The 9702-nt window shown below is 44.1% G+C and overlaps 1 protein-coding gene across 1 annotated transcript in view; it reads right to left on the reverse strand.

Moving 5' to 3' along the window:
* The window catches only part of NOTUM (notum, palmitoleoyl-protein carboxylesterase), a gene marked incomplete at its 3' end in the record, with an annotated part of 86683 nt that extends 77336 nt beyond the window's left edge, over positions 1-9347 (reverse strand). The window contains exon 1 of the mRNA XM_082271495.1: positions 9252-9347. The remainder of the gene's footprint in view (positions 1-9251) is intronic.
* Positions 9348-9702: the final 355 nt, after the last annotated feature.

Raw genomic sequence — 9702 nt, forward strand, 5'->3', positions numbered from 1 at the left:
TTGGTGGTGGTTTGTTCCACATTCCTCTTCTTACACTGGACTATTCACGTTTTACTCATTATTCATTTGGTGAGCTGCTGCACGATTGATAGGGATTCCTTATTGGTGGTGGAAATTTTATTTAAATTACGGTATCACACTATGTAAGTTTTTTTCTTTTGCATATTATTCACGTTATTCGCTGAGGACTCTGACAACTCCCATCTCCCGGATCTGTGACTATATCTTAGCATATGAATTTGCATATTTTTAGTGGTTATCCGGTAAGCACATTTCCTACAGAGACCGTGGAGTGTGATCTATGTTTTCAGCGCCAATCAAGTTGTTATATGGGACATTGATTTTTGTTTGGACATTAATTTTTTGTTTACCCACTTCACGCAGCGCGACTTATTTTTCTATACATTATCTGAGGGTGTGGTCGCACTTGAAGTCGCTGCTCTTTTTATATTATTCACTTTAGCGCGGTTATATTCTCTTTTTACATCACCAATCTTGTCTCCAAATATCACACAAACCACCCGCTCTTCTCCTCCCAAGATCTGCTGCTCTCAAATCTCCTCCTCCCATGCTCATCTCCAGAACTTCCCCAGAGCCTCTCCCAGCCTCTGGAACTCTCTACCTCAATCTGTCCGGCTTTTTCCTACTCTGGAAGTCTTTAAGCGATCCCCGAAAACTCATCTCTTCAGGGAAGCCTTCAAGGACACCAACAACTGAACCTATAACTCTTTCCACCAGCATATCCCCCACAGTTAGGGCTCTTTCACACGGTCCGCCTTCCGTGTTGCTCAGCGGGGATCGATCCGCGATCCCCGCTGAGCCGGCGGATGACAGCTCTGTCTCCGCTTGCAGAGCGGAGAGGGAGGTGTCTCAGCCCCCGCTGCCCTCTATGGGGGATCGGAGGAGAGCGGACCGCTTGTCCGCTCTCATCAGATCCGCTCCGCTTCGATTACTGAACGGATGGAAAAATAGGGTTTCCATCCGTCCAGATTTCACGGACAGGATCGGATGCGGATGGCAGCGGGTGACACCCGCTGCCCCATAGAGCTGCATGGAGGATCCGATCAGATCCGCCTAAAAAACTGACAGGCGGATCTGATCGGATCGCCCGTGTGAAAGAGCCCTTAAACCCCTTTGTACCATTTGCCCCACCCCATTAGATTATAAGATCTTACTAGCAGGGCCCTATTAACCCTTGTGTCACATTGTATTGTAACTGTACTGTTTCTTTTTAGATTGCACAGCACTGCGCAAACTGTTGGCGATATATATATATATATATATATATATATATATATATATATATATATAAATATAAATTATGTATAATAGAACTGGGACTGTAGGCTATCATTAGTGACCTTCTTCTGAAAATGCTATCTGCCTGGCTATCTCTGATTTCAATTCTCCAAGCAGTAGGATGGATCGGAGTGAAGTAAAAAAAAAAAAAAAAAAACCTCCAGATCTGGTGCAAAAATCTCAGTACACATTGAGCCCTTGAATTTTCCGTGCACAGGTCTAAATATGACAGAGGCTCCAGATTTTAGCTTGGATTGGTTTACGACCCAGAAGAGGCGAAGATTGGCTGCCTTCTGGGGGCGTAACCTGGGCGCAGGAAAAAGCGCTGAGCCACCCCCACCTTCGTGATATCCTGGCTGTGATTGGTCCAGTCTCCAGCCTGGACCAATCATCATCCAGGACATCGCTGACTCGCAATGGGGGCGGTGCCGGTGCGTGCGTCAGTCACGCACCGTCACCGCCCGATCTCCTTCCCGCCGCCCGGACGACAGAAGACTGAAGAGGAGGACATCCACAGCACTGCTCGTCTCGGTTCCCGGAATCCCGCCATCAGAAGGTAAGTGATTGAAGCCGACCTGTGCCCTCACCTGTGTAATGCCTGTGCCATCACCTGTGCCATGCCTATGCCATCACCTGTGCCATGCCTATGCCATGTCTATGCCATCACCTGTACCATGACCTCAAAGTCATGCAATTTTTTTACTGCGTTTTTTGCCGCAAAGCAATACCTATTACATTTTTCTTTTGGCGCCCCCCCAAAAATTTTTAGCACCAGCCGCCACTGGATTTTATGCATTACCTTGGGGAGATGTAGACTAGAATACTGCAATCACTGAGCAGCAAATGATATCAACTGTGATGCATTTCAGTTTTCTTGCAAATCTGGCCTGTTAGTGTGCCCTGAGGACCGGAGTTGAGAAACACTGGTTCATAGAAAGCAGGACGGAGAAGGATGGTTACCGAGTGAACGCTGTCACTGTGCTTTATACATTTCTTGCTGGCTCATTAAGCATATGTACTCACTTATGTAATGAAGCGTTAACAGATAATATGGTTGTCGCACCGTGACCTCACAGATTACCAGTGCCAAGAATCCTTTGTGGTTTCCTTGCGTATAAAATGTGATGGAACCATGATGCATCTAGGACTACTTTTGCTGCAGCCTGTATATTTAAACCAGAGTGTTCACCATGCGATGAAATGGCTGTACAGTACACATCAACACAGGACATCCTTTAGTGTCACACGGGCTTCCCGATACAGTCCATCTTTTCAGTTTTTCAGGCGGACCCGATTGGACGCTCCATGCACCTCTATGGGGCAGCGGATGTCAGAGGTGACATGTCCGCTGACACCTGCTGCTATCCAATCGGATCCTGTCTGTGAAATCCGGACAGATAGAAACCCTATTTTCCATTCGTCTGGAGGATCGGATGAAAAACGGACAGGCTGTCCATTTTCATCCGATCTCCCATAGAGGAGTGCAGGGATCTGACAGCTCCGTCTATTGCAAAGTAAGAGGAGACAGAGCTGTTATCTACCTGCTCAGTGGGGATCGGCAGATCGATTCGGGTCTACCTGGCCAAAGCCGATGTGAAAGGACCCGTAGTGTCCAAGAAGTACATCAGTCCAGACGACCACATTCAGGGGCCCAGAGGGAAATTTACTAAATCTGGGGCAGCTGTGCATCGTAATCAATCAGCTTCTAACTTCAGCTGGTTTAATGAAGCTTTGATAATAAGGCCCCTTTCACACGGGCGATACGATCCGCCTGTCAGTTTTTCAGGCGGACCTGATTGGATGCTCCTTGCATCCCTATGGGGCAGCGGATGTCAGCGGTGACATCTCTGACACCCGCTGCTATCTGATCCGATCCTGTCCAAGACCCCTTTCATACAGGCGATCCAATCAGGTCTGCCTGTCAAGTTTTCCAGGCGAAACTGATTGGGCCCCCCGGTCTCTTCTATAAAGCGGCAGATGTGTCCGCTGACAGCCTGACACCCACCGCCATCTAATCTGATCCCGTCCGCCAAAAAACAGACGGATGGTGGCCCTATTCCCCCATTTGTCTGGCTGATAGTATTAGATGGAAACGGACAGTTGGTCCGTTTCCATCCGATTGCCCTATAGAGGGGAGCTGGACCATGTCCGCTCTGCACAGCGGAGCGGACCTGTCATCCACCTGCTCAGCGGGGATTACCGGAGGGATCCCCTGCTGAGCAAAATGATTCAGCTTTACGGAGGCGCCCGTGTGAAAGGGGCCTTAGGCTCCATTCACACTTGCGTGATTTGTGATGCGACGTTGGACATGAAAATCGTATGACAAATTACACCCTATTCTTTTCAATTGCAGCCGTTCAAATCAGTGCAACTTAAAGTGGCAGCGACTTTGAAAAGGTGCCTACACTACTGTGGTGCGACTTTAATCCATCACATGTAAAGTTGGATCAAAATTGCACCAAAAAGTCTCACCAAAGGCTGGAAATCGTGCAACTTTGGGGACACGCTAATGTGAATAGAGCCTTAGACTCGGTCCACACTAGCGCGACTTGTCAGCCTGACAAGTCGCGATCCATTGACCGCTACAGGACCCGTTCTAATAGCAGCGACACAAGTCGCTCCGACTTAGAAAAAGGATCCTGTACTACTTCGGGGCGACCTCGGAGCGACTTGCATAGACTTCCATTATGTGAAGTCCATGCAAGACGCTCCAAAGTCGTGGTGCATGGGAATGCACAAGTCGCCCCCGAAGTAGTACAGAGTCATGTCGCCCCAGTGTGAACCGAGTCTTAAACCTGGAAGCTGATTGGATACTATGCACAGCTGCACCAAATTCTGTGTGCACCAGTTTTAGTAAATCTCCCCCACAGTGTGTGTTAGGGAATTTGCAAAGGGGACTGTATACACATCAGCAAAGTTCTTTATCAATAGAACATGAGTAAATAGAAATTATTTTTCATTACGGGTCTTTATATAGAACCGACAATTTATGCAGCACCTTTTGTACATTCACATCAGTCCCTACTGTCAAGGAGCTTACCATCTAAAGATCCCCATCTCACATGCATGCATACACATAGTAGCCAATCAACCTACCAGCATGTCTTTGGAATGCAAGAAAAAACTGGAGTACCCGAAGGAACCCTCCCAAGCACAGGGGCAACACACAAACTCCATGCAGATAGTGTCCTAGTTGGGCATCAAGCCAAGGACCCCAGTGCTGCAAGACAGAGGTGCTAACCACTAAGCTTTTTGCCCACAATTTGTACTTTGATAGAGAAGGAAAGTGTTAAAACCTCTGTTGGTTTACATTTTGCTGTCTGTGCCTTGTTAGGGAGGTTTCCTGAAACTTCCTGTCCTGTAGATGCAACAGGAAATGAGAGGAAATCCCCTCTAATGGGCCATACACACTATACAATTGTCTTTAGATTTTTTCCTTTAACACTTTCAATTTGTATGCAATCAGGCAGGCCCTTGTACTACAGAGTTGGAGGTAAATCTAAAGGAAATCTAACAACAAAAGTTGTATAGTGTGTATCCAGCTTAAGGCTCCATTCACACTTATGCGTGTTGCTTTTGAGCGTTTCTGCGGTGCTTTTTACTGTGCGATCTGTATTTCAGGACACACGTTTTTAGATTTCTTTTTCCCCTTTTTATTTGGCCAATTTGTTGCTGGGCACATTAAATAATGCAAAACAAATTAGATCAAAAACGTGTTAAAAACGTACTACATGCTTTTCTGCAGCAGCTCCATTTGAAGTCTATTGAACCAAAAAAAAAAAAAAAAAAAAAAAAAAAAAAAAAAAAAACAGTGTTTTGCTTTTAAAAAGTCCCTAACTCTTTCCAAAAATGCAGAGGCACAAAAATGCATTGACCTGAACATGTTCCATAGGAACCCATGTTAAAAAAACATGTCCTGAGTTTCTGCAAAAACCATGAAAAAACGCATTGGTGTGAATGGAGCCTAATACAGGAACTGTAACAACGGGCATTACCGTTGAAAGAAGGGAAGGGGAAACCCTTATTTTTTTGCTGTCTGTACCTGGTTAGGGAGATTTCCTCTCACTTCCTGTCCTGGAGATGCAACAGGAAATCAGAGGAAATCCCCTCTAAGACAGGAACTGAAACAACAGGCATCACAGTTGAAAGAAGGGAAGGGGAAAACCTTTGTCGGTTTATTTTTTGCTGTCTGTACCTGGTTAGGGAGATATCCCTTCACTTCCTGTTCTGTAGATGCAACAGGAAATCAGAGGAAATCCCTTCTAAGACAGGAATTGAAACAACAGGCATCACAGTTGAAAGAAGGGAAGGGGAAAACCTTTGTTGGTCTATTTTTTGCTGTCTGTACCTGGTTGGGGAGATTTCCTCTCACTTCCTGTTCTGGAGATGCAACAGGAAATCCCCTCTAAGACAGTTAATCGACCCAAAAGGGATCCCAGTTGGAAGATTTCCCTTCACCCCTTGTTCTAGTGACAACTGTAACATTATGGCTTTCTGTAGCTTTCTACCCCAGTGTGGATAGTCACCAGGACTATCAGAGAAGATGAATTTCTCCAGTGGGCACAGAGACAGCAATACAAACAGGGGGGCTCAAAAAAATGTTTTGACTATACATACACTTTTAAAAAAAAAAAAAATAATAATAATAATAATAATAATAATAATAATAATAATAATAATAATAAATAAATAAGTCAATTGGAAGCAATCAGATAAAGAGGCAATCCTATCATACACCATTCTAAAAAACACACTGGCAGGACAACTACATTTCACCCAACTCGGTCCTACTGTGTATGTACCAGCGTGATAGTACCATTAGATTGCAAGCTCCTTTGAGGTCAGTGAATGGCTTGGTGTTCTCCATAAAGCATAACAGAAATGTGCTTAACCCCTATGAATAATAAAATAAATAAATAAAAAATAGCATTTTATTGTGCGATAACTTCAAGGAAAAGTCCCCCAAAACCCAGTTTTTGAAAGCGGACTACCCAAAGCCGTATGGCAGCGCACTAAAGAAACACAAACATTTCTATACAATCACACACGTTACAATCTAATTGTATGATCTACAATGTCTATTCAAAAACTCTCATATTTGTGGGTCTACACGCGTTCCAAGGAAGATTTGGACCGTACAGAGCAGGGATGAGAAGATGAGCTGGAAAAGTCTTCCATGAAATCAATCCAAAATTGCATATCTAGCCACTCATACTACAATCTAAAGCCGGCCACATGCTTTACACTCTGTTCTATGAATGCACGTCTCTTAACATTTCAGTTGTCAGAAAGGTTTATTTTTTTTGTTTATCCAACCTAAAAACTCACTCGATTGTAAATCGTACAATCTGATTGTAAAATGTGTGGGCAGTTTAAGATTGTTCTTGTGAAAGCTTTATTGCAGACAAAATTAATATAAGATCTTGATCTGCAGAACTCTTTTAGCCTAAATTTCTTTTTTTTTTTTTTTTTTTATATTCCCCCTCTCCAGATCTTAGAATATTCAAATAATTGTACACAATCATTATAATTTTGGGCATGGACAACTCTTTTGACCAATATGCGGTAGAGGAAATCATTACCGTCTGCAGAACAATGTTTACTCTGAGGAATAGCTAACCTACGAAACAGTTGGCAACTATGTAATCTCTATGGCTAACCTATGGGACAGTTGACAAATATGTGTCTATAATACTAGAATATGGGACAGTGGACAACTATGTAAACTTTTATACCTAGCCTACGGTTCAGTGGACACCCATGTAATCTTTATGGCTAGCCTATGGGACAGATGGCAACTATGTAATCTCTAGGGCTAGCAACTATGTAATCTCCATAGCTAACCTACGAAACAGTTGGCAACTATGTAATCTCAATGGCTAGCCTATGGGACAGTTGGCAACTATGTGATCCCTATAGTTAGCCTATGGGACAGTTGGCAACTATGTAATCTCTAGGGCTAGCAACTATGTAATCTCCATAGCTAACCTACGAAACAGTTGGCAACTATGTAATCTCAATGGCTAGCCTATGGGACAGTTGGCAACTATGTGATCCCTATAGTTAGCCTATGGGACAGTTGGCAACTATGTAATCTCTAGGGCTAGCAACTATGTAATCTCCATAGCTAACCTACGAAACAGTTGGCAACTATGTAATCTCAATGACTAGCCTATGGGACAGTTGGCAACTATGTAATCTCTATGGCTAGCCTTTGGGACAGTTGGCAACTATGTAATCTCCATAGCTAACCTACGAAACAGTTGGCAACTATGTAATCTCAATGGCTAGCCTATGGGACAGTTGGCAACTATGTGATCCCTATAGTTAGCCTATGGGACAGTTGGCAACTATGTAATCTCTAGGGCTAGCAACTATGTAATCTCCATAGCTAACCTACGAAACAGTTGGCAACTATGTAATCTCAATGACTAGCCTATGGGACAGTTGGCAACTATGTAATCTCTATGGCTAGCCTATGGGACAGTTGGCAAATATGTGTCTATAATACTAGCCTATGGGACAGTGGGCAACTATAAACTTTTATACCTAGCCTACGGTTCAGTGGGCACCTATGTAATCTTTATTGCTAGCCTATGGGACAGTTGGCAATTATGGAATCTTTATGGTTAGCCTATGGGACAGTTGGCAACTATGTAATCTCCATAGCTAACCTACGAAACAGTTGGCAACTATGTAATCTGAATGGCTATCCTATGGGACAGTTGGCAACTATGTAATCTCTATGGCTAGCCTATGGGACAGTTGGCAACTATGTGTCTATAATACTAGCCTATGGGACAGTGTGCACCTATGAAATATTTATTGATAGCCTATGGGACAGTTGGCAATTATAGAATCTTTATGGTTAGCCTATGGGACAGTTGGACACTATGTAATCTTTACGGCTAGCCTATGGGACATTTGGCAACTATGTAATCTCTATAGTTTGCCTACGGGACAGTTGGCAACTATGTAATCTCTAGGGCTAGCAACTATGTAATCTCTATAGCTAACCTACGAAACAGTTGGCAACTATGTAATATCTATGGCTAGCCTATGGGACAGTTGGCAACTATGTAATCTCTATTAGTAGCCTATGGGACAGTTGGCAACTATGCAATCTTTAGAGATTGCCTATGGGACAGTTGGCAACTATGTAATATTTATAGCTAGCCTATGGGACAATTGGTAACTATGTGATCTCTATGGCTAGCCTATGGGACAGTTGGCAACTATGTAACCTTTATAGCTAGCCTATGGGACAGTTGGCAACTATGTCATCTCTATGGCTAGCCTATGGGATAGCTGGCAACTATGTATCTATAATACTAGCCTATGGGACAGTGGGCAACTATGTAAACTTTTATACCTAGCCTATGGTTCAGTGGGCACCTATGTAATCTCTTTAGTTAGCTTACAGGACAGTTGGCAACTATGTAATCTCTATAGCTTGTCTACAGAACAGTTGACAACTTTGTATCTCTAAGACAAGCCTATTGGGCAGCTGGCAACTATGTAATCTCTATAGTTAGCCTACAGACAGTTGGCAACTATGTAATCTCTATGACTGGCCTACGGGACAGCTGGAAACTATGAATCTATAGGACTAGGCTACGGGGCAATTATGACTTCTATAGCTAGCCAATGGGCAACTATGTAATTTCTATGGCTAGCCTACCAGAAAACTATGTCATCTCTATAGTTAGCCTATGGGGCAGTGAACAACTATGTCATCTGCATGGCTAGCCTGCCGGGCAGCAAACAACTATGTCATCTGCATGGCTAGCCTACCGGGCAGCGAACAACTATGTCATCTTTTTGGCTAGCCTACGAGACAGCTGGCAACTATGTCAACTCTATGGCTAGCCTACGGGACAGTTGGCAACTATGTAATCTTTACGATTAGCCTAAGGGACAGCTGGCAACTAGGTAATCACAGAAATGGGTACCTTGTGGATTGCAGGTCGCTGATCTCCAAAGCGAGGCTCTCCTCTTTCAGTAATAAGAGTCCAAGGTCAATCAGAGGGATGGACAGGTGCAGATGATTCCTTGCAAAAGTTGAGGAAACACAAGATGAAATCCACTCTTCTCAACCTCCCAATGGAGCCGTCCTAAGGTCAGCCTAAGGGGAGTCCAATCCTAAATTCAGTAGGAAGTGGAACTTCAGCAGTGGGTCCTGGCGAGCCCCTATAAATGCTGCTTATGAATGAAGCCACCTTTGATGGATGGAGGTGGGTGGGTGGGAAGGTGATCTCACTCAGGGGAGATATACTTGGATCTATCTGGTTACAGATCTGAACCAAGCAATGCCTGCTCAGGGCTCAGCAGACTGTCTGTGTGTGTGAAGCTCCGGATCTGGGGATTTGGAATAAACTGCACTAAGGGGGCAGGAGGAGGGGG

The sequence above is a fragment of the Pelophylax lessonae genome, assembly GCF_965119305.1.
Source record: "Pelophylax lessonae genome assembly, chromosome: 11".
Classification (NCBI taxonomy): Eukaryota; Metazoa; Chordata; class Amphibia; order Anura; family Ranidae; genus Pelophylax; species Pelophylax lessonae.